Here is a 16143-nt window from a genome sequence, read left to right as displayed (position 1 = left end):
CCATTAGTCACATAGTCTGCCACCTTTTCCTGTGGATAATTTTGGGTATTTCTTTCGTTACTTTATCTTTCTTTCTTCTTATCCCCTTCTTTCATTCTCACGTTTCTTCTTTTCTCCTTGCTACCTGCATTTCCCTGCTGTTAGCCTTGTTGAGGATTAATCTGAGGGAGATGTATTCTTATCTAAGCAAGTGTCTTGCCATAGAAGCTGGATATGATTAGGGTTTGGTCTAACCATAACTGCCCATTTCTTGCAGAAGAAGCAGCCCAGCTAAACAGAAGTGTATAGGCCAGGGGTCGGCAACCTTTCAGAAGTGGTGTGCCAAGTCTTCATTTATTCACTCTAATTTAAAGTTTTGCATGCCAGTAATACATTTTAACATTTTCAGAAGATCTCTTTCTATAGGTCTATGTAACAGGTGGGTCCGGGGCTCAACCCTCTGAGGGGAGGAGGGGAGCCACACCGGCCCGCTAGTCTCACGGGGGCTCTGTCCTGTCCCTTTAAGGCTAAGCAACAAAGACAGAGTCAGTTGGGGCTCAGGCCTTTTGCTGCAAGGCTGAGCTGCAAATAGTACAAACAGTCTAGGAAAGGCCCAGGCCCTCTGGTGCAGGGGCTGGGCGGCAAACAGTCTAGAAAAGGCCCAGGCCCTCTGGGGCAGGGGCTGGGCGGCAAACAGTCTAGGAAAGGCCCAGGCCCTCTGGGGCAGGGGCTGGGTGGCAAACAGTCTAGGAAAGGCCCAGGCCCTCTGGGGCAGGGGCTGGGCGGCAAGCAGTACAAGGAGAGCTCAGGCTGAGCAGCAAACAGTATAGGAGCTCAGGCCTCTTGTAGCAGGCTGAGCAGTCTGGTGAGGGGGATAACTGCCACCCGTGAGTGGGGGTGGCAGGGGGGACACAGGCCCACCCACTCCACTGTGTCCCGGCCCAGGGCCCTAGGCAGCGGTCGTTACCGCTGACGGTCAGTGGGGATCCTGACCGCAACACACTGACATGGGTATTGTCTGATCAGTAGCCTGACTGAGGTCGGCTGCCCCGGGGCCACTTCCAATATCCCCCTCTTGTCCTACCTGGTCCGCAGCATCTGGTCCCGGGAAGTCCCACTGCATGGGCTCCTCACAACCCGGGCTGGGGGGGTAGATCGGGTAGTTCCCCGGGGAAGTCCGGCCAATCCTGCTCCGGGGGTTCCTCGGGGTAACAGCACGGTAGCAGGGAAGTTCCTACTGGCTCCTCGTCATAGGTGGCGCGGGGAAGCTCCGGCAGGTCTTCCCAGTAGCGAGGTGGGGTGCTCTCCGGCCAGTCCAGGCAGCTGCCCGGGGCTCCAGCGGTTCCTACATTAGGAGCTCCCTCAGGCAGGTCTGCTCTCCCCGGTCGCTGGGCACCGACTGGGCTGGAAGGGCCGGCTTTTATCCTTCCGGGTCGCCGTCTGACCCTCTGAGGGGCGGGCTCACCACTCTGTAGCCCCGCCCCTTCCTGTGTCCGGGGCTCAACCCTCTCCGGGGAGGAGGGGAGCCACACTGGCCCACTACAGTCTATAATATATATCTAAACTATTGTTGTATGTAAAGTAAATCAAGTTTTAAAAATGTTTCAAAAGCTTCATTTAAAATCAGAGGGGGTAGCCGTGTTAGTCTGGTTCTGTAGAAGCAGCAAAGAATCCTGTGGCACCTTATAGACTAACAGATGTTTTGCAGCATGAGCTTTCGAAGAATTGTTTTGCAGCATGAGCAAGAAGTGAGAGTGGTATTCACCCACAAAGCTCATGCTGCAAATGCAAAACTAGTCTAGTATAGTCTATAGGATTCTTTGCTGCTCCATTTAAAATTAAATTAAAATGCAGAGCCCCCGGATCAGTGGCCAGGACCCGGGCAGTGTGAGTAACACTGAAAATCAGCTTGTGTGCCACCTTTGGCACCCGTGCCATAGGTTGCCTACCCCTGGTATAGGCATATAAGCACTCATTCAGCAAAGCACTTAAGCATGTGCTTAAGTGCTTTGCACATGCTTACGTGCTTTGCTAGATCAGGGTCTTGGAGCTTAATCTTGTGAATTGCTGATTGCCCTCACCTCCAATGACTTGATGTCTTCAGATCCTGAGTGGATGCCTTTCTAGAAGATAAGCTTTAGCTAAAATTATTGTTCTCACTACAGCAGTAAATGGGTGAAATGCTATGGCCAGTGTTGTACAGGAGGTCAGTCTAGATGATATAATGATCCTTCTGACCTTAAAGTCTGTGTATCTGTGAAATCTCCCATTAGGAGATGAGGGAGCTCAGCATCTCACAGAATGTAAGGCAGAACTGGTGCCATTTGATATTTTTAAAATAGCATGGTTTTAGGAAGGCTGAGAAACTCCTCCCTGGGGAAACAGGGCCACTAACATATGCGGCACATCTTTTCATAATGTTCAGCTCCACTCAGTATTACAGGAGACAGTAGGGTTTCTTTCCTATTCATTAATAAATCCCAATTTTCATGGCTTTTCTCTCTCAGCTATTTCAAATCATATCAAGTTGAAACCCGGCATGCAATTTGGCAGCACGGTTTCAAATATTTCCAGAAAAGGACTTTTTTTTAATCCATAACACTTGTTTTGATTTATGGAGTGGCAGAGAAAGTAAATTACTCAGAGCTTCAGATATATATTTGCTCAACATCAAAATGTTGAGTTACAATTGTCCTTAAAGGGACTTAAGGCCTTTTGGAATTATAAACGGGGAAAAAGCTCCCAGCAGCATAATTAAATATATTATTATTATGATGCAGTTTCTTTTCATGTAGTATTATGGGTATGTCATTTTCATTGTGCAAATTCCCTTTGGAATAAGTGGGATTCTTGTACTGCTAATTTCAGATGAACATAGCAAAGTGAGAATAATAAGTGGTAATACTCCATAGAAATCATAAGAATAAAATGTTTACCAGAGCATTTTGTGTGATTGGAGCTTTCTTTTGTGGCTTCTCTGTGCATTAGTTTTAATATGCGTAGCCCTATTGAAATAAATGGAATCATCACATCATTGACTCCAAGAAAACCATTGACTTACCTGGTAAACTTACATACAAATGAGACTATCTTGAAAACCAAATGAAAGGATTTTCAGCTGTTCAAATAGGTTGTGGTGTGTGGATTTTGAACTGTAAACATTTGAGTGGCTTTTCTGAAAGACTAGTTCCCAGATATCTTGAGGCTTGAAGATGACCTGGTGAGGGTGGACCATGTACACTATATCTCAAGAAAAAAAAATCCAGCACAAGAAGGATAAAGATGAAAGCACAATAATTGTTAAACTGAGAGGCCTGTGCAACAAAGAGTGAATTTTAAAATGGGGAGGAAAAAGACAATGTAGAAGGCGTGTAAAGTCCTGAGCCTGTGACCTGCAGTATCAACAAGCTCTGGTACCAAGGAAGTGAACAGAGAGGAGGGTGATGGTCTTGGGCAGAATGTTTGTCCCACTGAAGTCAAAGGGAGTTTTGCCATTGACTTCAGTGGGGCCAGCATTTCACTCCTCGCAATTAAATCAAGAACTTAGAGAAAGGAGCTCGGAATTCTAGACCTGGATCAGCCATAGCCTCATTGTGTGATCTTGGGCAAGACACCTGGGCCAAAATTTTCAAAATATGTCCACCAAATTTTGGTGCCCTCCATTTTGAGGGCACATCTGTCTGAGTGCCTGTTTTACATTGACTTCAATGGGGAAAATAATACCTCCTCCCAGGAAGTCTGTGAGGCTGAATGTGCCAATATTTGTAAAGCACTCTGGGGTACTTAAACAGAGGTGCAGAGTATTATTTTTTTATTTATGGCAAGCGTCTGTTGGGGGTACCCTTTGGCACACTGCAGGGCATATACAGCAACCGTGTTATGTCAGGAGCACCAGAAGGCTTCATCAGTCGTCATTTCTCCTGGGGAGTCTTGCTGCCAGCACACCTGACCACTTACCTTAACCACCCATGGAGAAGGAGCAGCTTGCGCCTCATTCCATGTCCAGCCAGATTTGCTGGCTACTGGGGATGTGGGCCTGTGCTATGGTCCCTGTGATAAATGAGAGGCGAGATAGCTCCCTTTTGTGGACACCCAGCCAATTAGCTATAGAATCCCTCTTGGTAGCTGTTCTCTACCTGCTTTACCGTAAAGGGTTAAAAAGTCTGACTGCATGCATAGGTAAAGGGAAGTGAGTGGGCACCTGACCAAAAGAGCCAATGAGAGGGTTAGAACTTTTTTAAATTGGGAAAAAAATTTTCCCTTTGTCTGTATGTTGTGGTTCTCTGGGAAAGAGGGAAACAGGGCAGCAGTTATGTTGTGAGAAGCTGAAGGCCAGGTATGAAAATCATCAGAATCATACCTAGAATTGCTTATTTGGAACCCAAATATGTAAGTAGATCAGAAAATGTGTAGGAAGACACAATTAGGTTTATTTTTCATGGCTTGTGGATTCCTCTGTGCTAACCCAAGATGCTTTTGTTGCTTGTAACCTTTAAGCTGAACCCCCAGAAAACTATTTTGGGTGCTTAATTTTTGGAATTGCTCTTTTAAAAATCTAGCACTAGTCTTCTTATTTTTAATTTAATTTACCTTTTTTAAGAATGAGATTTAGATTTTTGTGTCTTAAGAAGTTTGTGCACACATTTTTTAGTTAGCTGGTGGCAATAGCTGATTTCTTTGTTTTCCTTTCTTAGCTCTTCCCTGGAGGGGGTGTGTGTGAAAGAGTTTGAGGGTATCCCACAGGAAGGAATTCCCAACTGCACCTTCCTGGGTTCCAAGGGGGTTTGCATTTGGGTGGCAGCAAGGCCGGCTCCAGGCACCAGCTTACCAAGCAGGTGCTTGGGGCGGCAACTCCGTTGCGGGGCGGCACTTTAAGGTATTCGGCGGCACTTCGGCGGAGGGTCCCTCACTCCCACTTGGAGCAAAGGACCTCCCGCTGAATTGCCGCAGATCACAATCGCGGCTTTTTTTTTTTCTTTTTGGCTGCTTGGGGCGGCAAAACCCCTGGAGCCAGCCCTGGGTGGCAGCATCTACCCATCCAAGGTCAGAGAGAAGCTGTGACCTTGGGAGTTTAATACCAGCCTGGAGTGGCCAGTATTAGTTTTTAGAATCCTTGCGGGCCCCCACCTTCTGCACTTGAAGCGCCAAAGTGGGGTATCAGCCTCGACAGTCCCACTTATCCTTTTCCACCTTTCCTATAGCAGACGCTTGTAGGAGTATTAGTCAGGAACATGGACTATACCACCTATCAGAGTTCTGAACAGGTCCTATACAGAAGGACCAACGATTGGGAAGGGCACCCCCGGCACACACACACATATGCATGCATTGTGCACCTCTCTGGGGTCTGCCCAGAATCTGGCCCTCACAGAGCATTCCCTTAAATAGAAACTGATAGGTCATACCCTGCAAAGCTCAGAGTGAAATAAAAGGATAAACTGTACATTTTCTGAGAGCAAGAGTAGGCTCAACATTTGTTAGACAAAATACAGTTAAAGGCCCCAGGGGATCTGTACTTTGAATCAGATAAGTGGTGGTAAATTTGCTTTTATATTATATAATCTTATTGGATAGTAGTGTAATTCTCTCTTCAACACAAATATCACTAATATGCCGGTTAACTGTAATATATGTGGTATGATAACAGCTGGATGGGGGGAAATGTTGATTTTGCCAGCTGAAAGCTTTGTAACTTCACTAATATTGGTGTGTTAATAAAAAGCCGAGGCTTTTCCTATCTAAGTTATTGAGCCATATTTTTAAAGGGACCTCAATACAGCCCCCACCCTTTTTTTCAGGTTCAATTTTGCACCTTTAAATGAATAATGGGCAGCAAATGGGAGCACTAACGTGTCTTTTGGGGGGCTCAATATGGTAGTTAAAGGTCTCACTACAGCACTTCCTTTCCAGGCCCATTAGCTCAGTTAGAGCGTCGGATCTTTCAGATGTCTTGTCACATAGACTCTTAGTGATTTTAATTGATTTTTATTTAATTGATTCCATGCCCCACATCTGGGATCTCAGTAGTGTTTGCTATTACCCAATTGAACATAAAGAGCTGCTATTTTTCATCCCCATCGTATCTGTTACTTTTGTTTAAATGGTATTTTAAAGGATGATTTTTGTTTAATTTCTTCTTAAATCGTGTAATATCATTCTATTTTAGATAGACACTCCAAAATGCTGTGTACAGTATTCATGTTTACCCAGTGGTGACCCAGTGTCAGGATGTTGCTAAGGTACAATGACTTCAATGATCTTAACACTGAACTTTTTTGGCAATGCTAACAAATGTGTTTCCTTGGCAATGAGTCAGAATCTCAGAGAAGCTAAATTCAACAGCATTTAGCACAAAGAATTCCCAACCACTAGCACAAATGAGTTAACAGCTCTCTGTCAGGAAAAGTCATACTGTATGTTGACCATAAAATACCAAATTATAGAATTATGCCTTGCCTCATCAAGGAAAAATGAATAAATAACACAAAAATGTCAATAAAAAAGCCACTCAGTCTGTAAGCGAAGTAATATTTCTTATAAAACTACACAGTACATGTTTTTTAAAGTGTCCAGAACTTTTGCAATATAAAATGCTGGCCTGATGATTGTCACTGATTAATAGTGACCAATTATAGCAAATCTAGGCCAAATGTTGGGTCCCTACCTGTGCTAATGTGTGCCTGTGTTCTGGCCTGCAAAAACCTCATGCAAAGACCTCCACAACTGTTCCACCAGAACAGATTATTCCTGTCAGGAGAATGAATAATCTATACAGCACATTTTATTTGTATAAAATGAGGGAAGACTCTTTCTTCTAGAATGTCTGAGACAGACTTTGTAACAGGTCTCATCAGTGCTCTTCAGCAGAATTTGACCCTGAGATCTTCAGCCCCCAATTTTACAAACTTGAACCACTTGAGCTAAAGGAATACTCCACTAGCTGGGAGCACTAGCGGACTGCTTTCCTCTGCTTGGAGTAGCCACTAGAGGGGATGACACACACTTTGCAATATGTTACACATTCTCTTCCCTGGGTTTGTGGGGGAATAAGAACTGGGATGGGCAAATGTTGTCCCACTTCATCAAAATACTTAAGCAGGTGTATAATGTGAAGAATGCAAGTAGTATTCATGTGCTCAAAGTTATGCATATGCTTAAGTGCCCTGCTGAAGCGGGATGTTACTTCTCATGCAGTGTGCAGATTGTCCCAATGATCTGTTGAAATATGTGCCCTGCTTTACGACTGATTTATGACCATAATCTGAATTGTCATGGGTTGCCACCTCACAAGCCAAACTATGATGAACTGTATTGGAATTTTTTCTCCTTCTTGGCCTTAACATTTCTGGAGGTATTTTAGTATGTCACTTGAACAGGAATTAAAACTTCACAAATAACAAGGGGAAATTTTTAAAAAGATCATGACAAGGATAGTAATTTGACAAACTAGGATGCTGGTGTGTGGAGCCTGTTGCTTTGAAGGAGGCATTTCAACTCCCAACACTGCCATTGCTGGGCAGGATTTGTAATTGTTGTAGAGGTTTCCTGGTCCTGGTGTGTAAGAGAAAAGGGTCATTCTTCAGCATAAGTGCCCCAAGGGCAGAATAGAATAATCTGGAGAAATGGCTTTATTGCAACTAAGTGCACTAGTCACTGGAATAACAGTTGACAATGTCAAGGCTGTTATATGCGAAGAGCTCCAGTGATATAGATTCAGGTCCTGACTTCTAACTAGCAGGAACTAATGTGGGAGTCTCTTTTTCTCTCTGACAGAATTAATATATAGTCGCTTGAAAATATATATACTACATACAGAGAGAGATCACAGAAAAAAACAGGAAGAGAGTAAATTAAATTTAGTCTTTTGCTTCGGCTGCATATTCTGAAAGCAAGAATAATTGCAGTGCACATTTCTGGAAATGCAGAAAGCCATGGCTATGAAATAATTATTTAAAAGTTTGCAGTTTGCATTGTAGTTTCCTTTCAGAATGGAATGCTACATTTAGGAGTCATGAAAGGAAAAAGCATATCGGATAAAATGCCAGATGTTTTTAAGCAAAAATAGTATTTATTTCACTATCAATTTCCAGATTATAACTTACTCACTGATAGATTGATTGCCATTGGATTTTTTAAAAAAACCTTACTCAGTAAATAAAAGGTTATGGCAGACTTTAAAAGAAAGCATTAATGTATTCAAGTAAATCTATTTTTATTGCATTTATGTCACGCATTTGTATAAAGGTCATCTATACTGGGGAATCAAAATGTTGCACCTCCTCTCTTGTCAAACATAGTAGTTTTTGAGGCTGACAGATTATTCTATTACCTAAATCTTGTATCCATTTGGCATTAAACAAGAAATCCAATTTTTTGACAAAGCATTCAAATATATCCTCTATCTAGCAGAATGCATGCATTGCTATTCTGGGACTATTGTTCTACCACTGAAAGCAGTCGTCCTCAAATTGAATGGATGAGCTTATTTTAAAGTGACTAGTTCATCTAAAAGGCCATATGCTCTGAAAGTTTCTATTTCTTTTTCTAGGGAAAGCCAGAGCCAATTTTTATTTCCTATGAACATATTGGGGGAGGACACTGTCTCAGAAAACACATTGAAGAAAAACACATTAAGTAAAACAAAGCATTATTGAGATGTGTATTAATTCACATTCAGAATATCTAATCTTACAGGAAGAATGAGACCAAGTGTCATATTGGAATTACATATTTTTGACCCTTCCCTCTCCCCCCATTATCATTTAGCCTTTTGGTATCATGGCATTGGTGACTGGACAGCAGCTTGTTCTAATTTCCAGAGTGTGTGGAATGGCCTTGATAGTTTCTTTGTGACGGGGTGATGTCATTGGTTAGCCAGCTTCCGCTGCACCCCATACACTACCAAGAAGTTCCTCTCTGTATTAGTTATACCTTCACCTGCCAAGAAAAGAAAACACATAGCTTCCTTTTTTCTGCAGTGAAACAAAGTGGTTTAGACACCGTTTGGAGGAGGATTGCCAGAAACAACAAAAAAGGCTTTAACTTAATAACGTTTCCATATAGTTAGGTGCTCCTCTAGAATATATGACTTTAATTGATTTTTACCTTTTTTTATGGAACACAACTGGTGTACTGGAAATTGTTCTTTGGCATATTACCAGAATTTAAAAAGAAAAGATATGAAGCTTTATGAAAGCTGGAGCTATTAAATCAATATTTTCCAGTTATTTTTGTGCCCTTCTGCAAATAACCCAATGATCACTATTAAAGAAAAATGAACTTAATTTCATCTGAGGTAACGCCTTTGTCTATTTTATCTGTGACAGAGATCCTAATAGTAAAACCATTCAATAAAACCCTATTGGATACTGGAGAAGCTAAAGTTAGTGCTGTCATTTTCACGTAAAAACAACACTGCATTCGCAACTTTCTTTTGATGACTGAAAATAGATTGTTTTTTAAAATTACTCTTTGTTCAAGCCTAGAAAGTTAAAGAACATAAGTTTTAAAAAAACATTTTCTTGGAAAAAGATCTTCTGTAGTTTGCAGCTCTAGCTGCTTAAAATTGGTCTTGTGAGTACTGTTGCTAGACAGAAGCTTTTGAAAGATTTTTAAATGACACTAGCCATTTTACAGAAACCTCTATAGGTCTTCTGTTGTGTTTTATTAACTATGTTTTTGCTGTCTGTGGTCTACCTTCAAATTGTATTTTCTTTGTGCTTTAAAATGTAAAGTCACTTTCCTTTAAAACTAAATTGACTGTCATAGTGTTCCAGTATCCAGTCTACTGAGCTAATTCTTGCAGTTGGGTGGGAAATAATAAAGTAGGAATGCAGGGGAAAATATTTTAAGCAAAACAAAAGGAATTAAGTTAATTTCTCATACATGGCCTACATTTCCAAGTCCACCACAGACACTGCTGTGTAAGTAGTACCACAAGATGTTGTCCTACAAGTATGTTATCTATACTAAGGCCTGGTCTACACTGTGGGGGAGGGAGGAGGAAGAATCGATCTAAGATACACAACTTCAGCTACAAGAATAGCGTAGCTGAAGTCAACGTATCTTAGATCGAATTAAAATTATTTACTTTGCGTCCTCGCGGCGCTGGATCAATGGCCACGGCTCCCCCGTCGACTTTGCTTCCGCCTCTCGCCAAGCTGAAGTTCAGCAGTCGATGAGAGAGCAATCGGGGATCGATTTATCACATCTACACTACACGCGATAAATCGATCCCTGATAGATCTCTACCCACCGATCTGGTGGGTAGTGTAGACGTACCCTACGGATATGTCTAAGCTAGAGATGGAAGGTACAAATTCTGGCTCAAGGAGACATACTTGAGCCAGCTCTGATAGATTTAGCATGCTAGAAATAGAAGTGTAGCCATGAAAGCATGTGCCCAGTCAGACAGGATCATACTTGGGGCAGCTAGCCCCTCACATGGCTACACTTCTGTTTTTAACGTGCTAGTTTGACCAAAGCTAGTATAGGAATGTCTCCTGAAACTGGAAATTATACCTTCCAGTTCTAGCAACTAACTTCCAGAATAAATCACCATGTAGACAAGTCCTAAAATACTAATTTTGTGGTGCTGTCTACACATCTTAGAAAATAGGGCCCTGAACCTTTAGACATGTGAGTAGTCCCACTGAAGTCAATGGGACTACTCATGTGAATAAAGTTAACCATGTGAATAAGGCTTTGTAGGATTTTGACTAGATAATTTAAGATCTTAAGAGCTTGTTCAGTTTAAATTGCTGAATATGGCATTTGTTAAACTAGAATGGGAGAAAACATTAAAAATTTATTCTTAGTAGTATTCTTGGGGGTGGAAGGAGTCCTGGATTTTAGTGAAATGCTTTTATTTAACTACTATATCAATTACATAATGGATTAAAGCAGATTCAGTGTTACATCAGACACTCCCTAAATGCTGTGTCTTCATATCTCTCTAACCCACTTCTTGATGCTTCTGCACTTCCTGGTAGACATGCTGTGTCCATAAGATTTCACTGTACTACATTCTTTTATGGGGGCATATTACTCTGAGTCAGGGATAGGTAAAACAATTTGAAAAGTCTTGCATTAGATTAGGGATGGACTTTCATAAAGTTTGAAAAGTTCAATTACACTTTTTCTTTAAAAAAAAAATAAATACAAAATTGTTCCCTTTCCATTTCTTCGTTCATTGAGTACCAGAAGTGGAAGTATCAAAATACTACTAGAGTTTATTCTTCTAATATTGCTCATCTGATTATTATGATACTTTGTATTTGTATTGTTCTTTATAGCTTCAGAGTACTACAAAAATACTAGTAAATTGATCTAATGTGATAACATAATCTGGCCAGATCATGCAAGTTTCAGAATTCTCACAAGAAACTTCTCCTTGGAAGATTTTTAGCCTTATTTTTAGGCCATATTTGAAATGTCCTGTCTTTTATGTATCAGCTAAATTCCTGAAAGTTAATTCATTTTGAATTTTATGTATTTCTAAAGAGCAGAATTTCACTGATACATTATGTCTGTCTCTCCTTACCCAACCTATGGCATTTATGGGGTACCAGTCATCCCAGTATCTGTTATGCGCAGTTCATAAAAGACTGACACGAAAAGTGCAGATATGTGTCCATAAATCAGTAAGATTAGAGAGGATTTTTAAGAGCTCAGATCACTGATCAGTGTCAAAAGACTGTATAAAGGCCAACATTGTTTCCACGGAAGTCAATGGCAAAACCTTCATTGATTTCAATGGGAGCAGGATCAGCCCATAAAAGATTAAGGCAAAAGATCTCAAAACTATCCATTAATTTTAAGTGCACACACTTTTGGCTGTGCATCGTGAGACATGAAGGGAATAGCTACATTTTTAAAAAAATAAAATAAAAAAAATAAAAAACCACTCATGGCAGTCAGTCTCAGAATCCAGGTCTACCGACTCATGCCATGGAGCTAAAAATAGCCATGTAGAAATTCCCAATTGGGCTCTGTCTCAAGTTGAATACCAGAAATTAATGGATGCTTTTCAAAATGTGGTTATAAAAGTTTATAAATAGAATGAGCTGACACAGCTGAGAAAATTACCTTACCAATAATTTCTTAAATTGCTAGCAAATATTTATCATATTAAATATGCATCCATAAATTACAGGCATGCCTAACTGTGAGCTGTTTCCTTAGAAAGGAAGGTCTGGACTTTTTCACTAATTTGTTTGAAAAAAGTTTTCTATGCAATATTAAGACAGATAAACTGTCCCAAGGTTTTTTAACTTTAAATTCTTCATATCTAAGGGCTAATTTAAAAAATAAGGTTAAAGAACAGTCTCCTGCTAACTGTGCAGAAAGTTTTCCTTATAAAACAGGAAATAAATTCAACAATTATTGCTAGTGAAAATGGAAGAGTTTCCAAAACTAATTAATGTGTTTATCATTATGTTTCAGTAATTGTCTAATATCTATTAAGAACATATGCCTAATTACAGGGAAAAAAACCACAACACCTTTGTTCTGTTTCACTTTATAAATAGCAAAATGTGTTGAATTTGAATGTCACCATAGTGTTACAGAGATAATCAGTTAATTACTGTAATATCCCTTGGTCCTTTTAATGGAAAAATCTTGGCTCTTAATACCATAGTGATAAGTCAAAGGTAAACCAGTGTCATCATAATTATTAATATTTCTGTATACAAATGAGAAGTAATATCTCCTAATACCTGAATTAATTTAGGACATTATCCTTATTTGGTGAAACATAAGAATGAAAATACTGGGTCAGAACAATGAAATATCTAGCTCAATAACCTGTCTCTGACAACGGCCAGTGTCAGACACTTCAGAGGGAATGAACACAACAAAGCAATTATTAAGGCATCCATATCCTGTCGTCCAATCCCAGCTTCTGGCAGTTCGTGGTTTAGGGACACCTGGGGCATGGGGTTGCATCTCTGACCATCTTGGCTAATAGCCATAGACTTATCTAATTATTTTTCGAACCCAGTTATACAGTAGATTTTCACAAATTGATTGCATTGTGTGAACAAAACTTCCTTTTGTTTGTTTTGAATCTGCTAACTATTAATTTCACCAGATGTCATGTGAAGGGGTAAGTAACACTTCCCTATTCACTTTCTATCATATCACCCACTTAGGGCTTGTTTACACTTACATTTTATAGAACTCTAACTTGCTGGCTCAGGGGTGTGAAAAATCACCACCACCCCCCCCCGATCACAGCAAGTCTGAGCGCTTTAAAGCGCTAGTGTAGTTAGGCTCCAAGTGCTGGGACACTCGGAGCTAATCCCCTCGTGGAGATGGATTACCAGGGCCAGCTCCAAATTTTTTGGCTCTCCAAGCAAAAACATTTTCCCGTGCCCCCCCCCCGCCCTGCCCCAACTCCACCCCTTCCCTGCCCCAGTCCAACCCCTTCCCCAAATCCCCGGCCCTGCCTCGTCCCCCAGGCACACCATATTTCCCCTCCTATCCATCCCTGGGAGGGAGGGGGGAGAAGTGGAGTGGCGGCGCGCTCGGAGGAGGAGGTGGAGGTGAGCTGGGGGGAGAGCAGTTCCTCTGCCCCTCCCAGGGTTACTTCATGCAGGCCTCCCTGCGCCCCCCACTACCGCAGCTCACCTCCGCTCAGGGCCAGCTCCCGGCTTTTTGCGCCCTAAGCAAAAAAAAAAAATAAAGCGCTGGTGCCTAGAGCCGGTCTTGTGGATTACCAGGAATGCTGGGAGAGCTCTCTCCCAGTGCTCACATGTGACCACACTCACACTTCAAAGCGCTGCTGCGGGAGCATTCCCACGGCAGCGCTTTGAAGTTTTCAGTGTAGACATAACCTTAGTCCAGTGGTTCCCAAACTTGTTCCACTGCTTATGCAGGGAAAGCCCCTGACGGGCCGGGTCGGTTTGTTTACCTGCTGAGTCCACAGGTTTGTCCGATTGCGGCTCCCAGTGGCCGCGGTTCGCCGCTCCAGGCCAATGGGAGCTGCTGGAAGCGGCGCGGGCCAAGGGACGTACTGGCCACCACTTCCAGAAGCTCCCATTGGCCTGGAGCAGCGAAGCGCGGCCAATGGGAGCCGCGATCGGCCGAACCTGCAGACACGGCAGGTAAACAAACCAGCCCGGCCTGCCAGGGGCTTTCCCTACACAAACAGCATCCCAAATTTGGTAAACACTTCTGCTTAGTTTACTGAAGAGTCTTTGGTGAGGGACCTTGTCAAAGTCTTTCTGAAAGTCCAAGTATGCAATATCAACTGGATCACTCTCAACCACATGCTTGTTGACACCCTCAAAGAATTCTAATAGCTTGGTCAGACATGATTTCCATTTTAAAAGTTGTGTTGTCTCTTCTCTAACATATAGTGTTTATCTATGTGTTTGATAATTTTGTTCTTTACTATAGTTTCAACCAATTTGCCTGATGCTGAAATTAGCTGGACTGTAATTGTTATGATTTTCCCTGGAACTTTTTTTTTAAATAGACATTACATTACCTACCCCTCCAGTCATCTGGTACAGAGGCAGATTTAAGTGATAGGTTACATACCACATTTTATAGTTCTACAGTTTCATATTTGAGTTCCTTCAGAACTCTTGGGTGAATACCATCTGGATCTGATGACTTATTAGCGTTTAATATATCAATTTGTTCCAAACCCTCTTCTATTGACACCTCAGTCTGGGACAGTTCCTCAGATTTTTCATGCATGCTCCTTTAGTATTTTGATTATCCAGTGGCCCCACTAATTGTTTGGCAAGCTTCCTGTTTCTGATGTACTTTAAAAAATGTTGCTGTTAATTTTTGTGTCTTTAGCTAGCTGCTCTTCAAATTCTTTCTTGGCCTGCCTTATTTTACTTCTACACTTGACTTGCCTGAGTTTATGCTCCTTTCTACTTTCCTCACTAGAATTTGACTTTCAATTTTTAAAGGATGCCTTTTTGCTTCCAATATAAAGTATTTCTGTTTTATTCTGCTGTTTAGCCATGGCGGGGTTTGTTTAGGGGTTGTGGGGTTTTTTGGTCCTCTTACTGTTTGAGTTTTTGTTGTTGTTGTTGTTATTATTTGCGGTATACATTAGTTTGAGCCTCTATTATAGTGTTTTTAAATAGCCTCCATGCAGTTTGCAGGCATTTCACCCTTGTGACTGTTCCTTTTTACTTCCATTTATCTAACTTCCTCATTTTTGTATAGTTCCCCTTTCTGAAGTTAAATGCTACTGTGGTGAGTTTCTTTGCTCCCCTCCCCCCCCGCCAAGGATGTTAAATTTAGTTACATTATGGTCACTATTACTGATCGGTTCAGCTATATTTACCTCTTGTAGCAAATTCTGCTTCTACTTGGACTAAATCAAGAATTCCCTCTCCCCTTGAGGGTTCCAGGACAAGCTGCTCCAAGAAGCAGTCATTAATGGTATCTAGAAAGTCTATCTCTGTATCTCTTCCTGAGGTGATATGTACCAAGTGATTACGAGGACAGTTAAAATCACCCCATTATTAATGCATCTTCTTCCTTAGCAGCTTCTCCAGTATTCCTGAGCATTTCACAATCACTGTCAACATCCTGGCCAGGTGGTTGGTAGTATATTCCTACTGCTATACTCTTATTCTTCAAACTTGGAATTTCTATCCATAGAGATTTAATAGTAAAGTTTGATTCATTTAAGATTTTTATTTGAATCTATGCTTTTTCGCATATAGTGCTGCTCCCCGACCAGCACGACTTACTCTGTCATTCCTATACATTTTGTACCTTGGTATCCCATTGATTATCCTTGTTCAACCAAGTTTTGGAATGCCTATTATATCAATATCCTCATCAATACTAGGCACTCTACTTCACCCATCTTAATATTTTGACTTATAGCTTTTGTATATAAGCATTTATGCATTTTGCCAATATTATTGCTTGTCTTAATGGGTTATATTTAAATGGAACTCATTTACATTTGACTGTTCCTCACTAACTCCTACATGTACTTTACCAACTTCTTTCCTATATGTAGAAGTTCTCCCTTTAATAAATTCATCCCTATGGGATGTCTCTGCTCAAACCATGTGCTCTTCCACACCTCTTGGAAGGTTAATTTTACATGCCAGCAATCTGGTTCCAACTGTCCTCATAATCACTTGGTACAGTTTAGGTGGAGCCCATCCTTCCTGCATA

The sequence above is a fragment of the Mauremys reevesii genome, linkage group 8 (assembly GCF_016161935.1).
Source record: "Mauremys reevesii isolate NIE-2019 linkage group 8, ASM1616193v1, whole genome shotgun sequence".
NCBI classification, from domain to species: domain Eukaryota; kingdom Metazoa; phylum Chordata; order Testudines; family Geoemydidae; genus Mauremys; species Mauremys reevesii.
Note: the sequence above shows the minus strand (reverse complement) of the source record.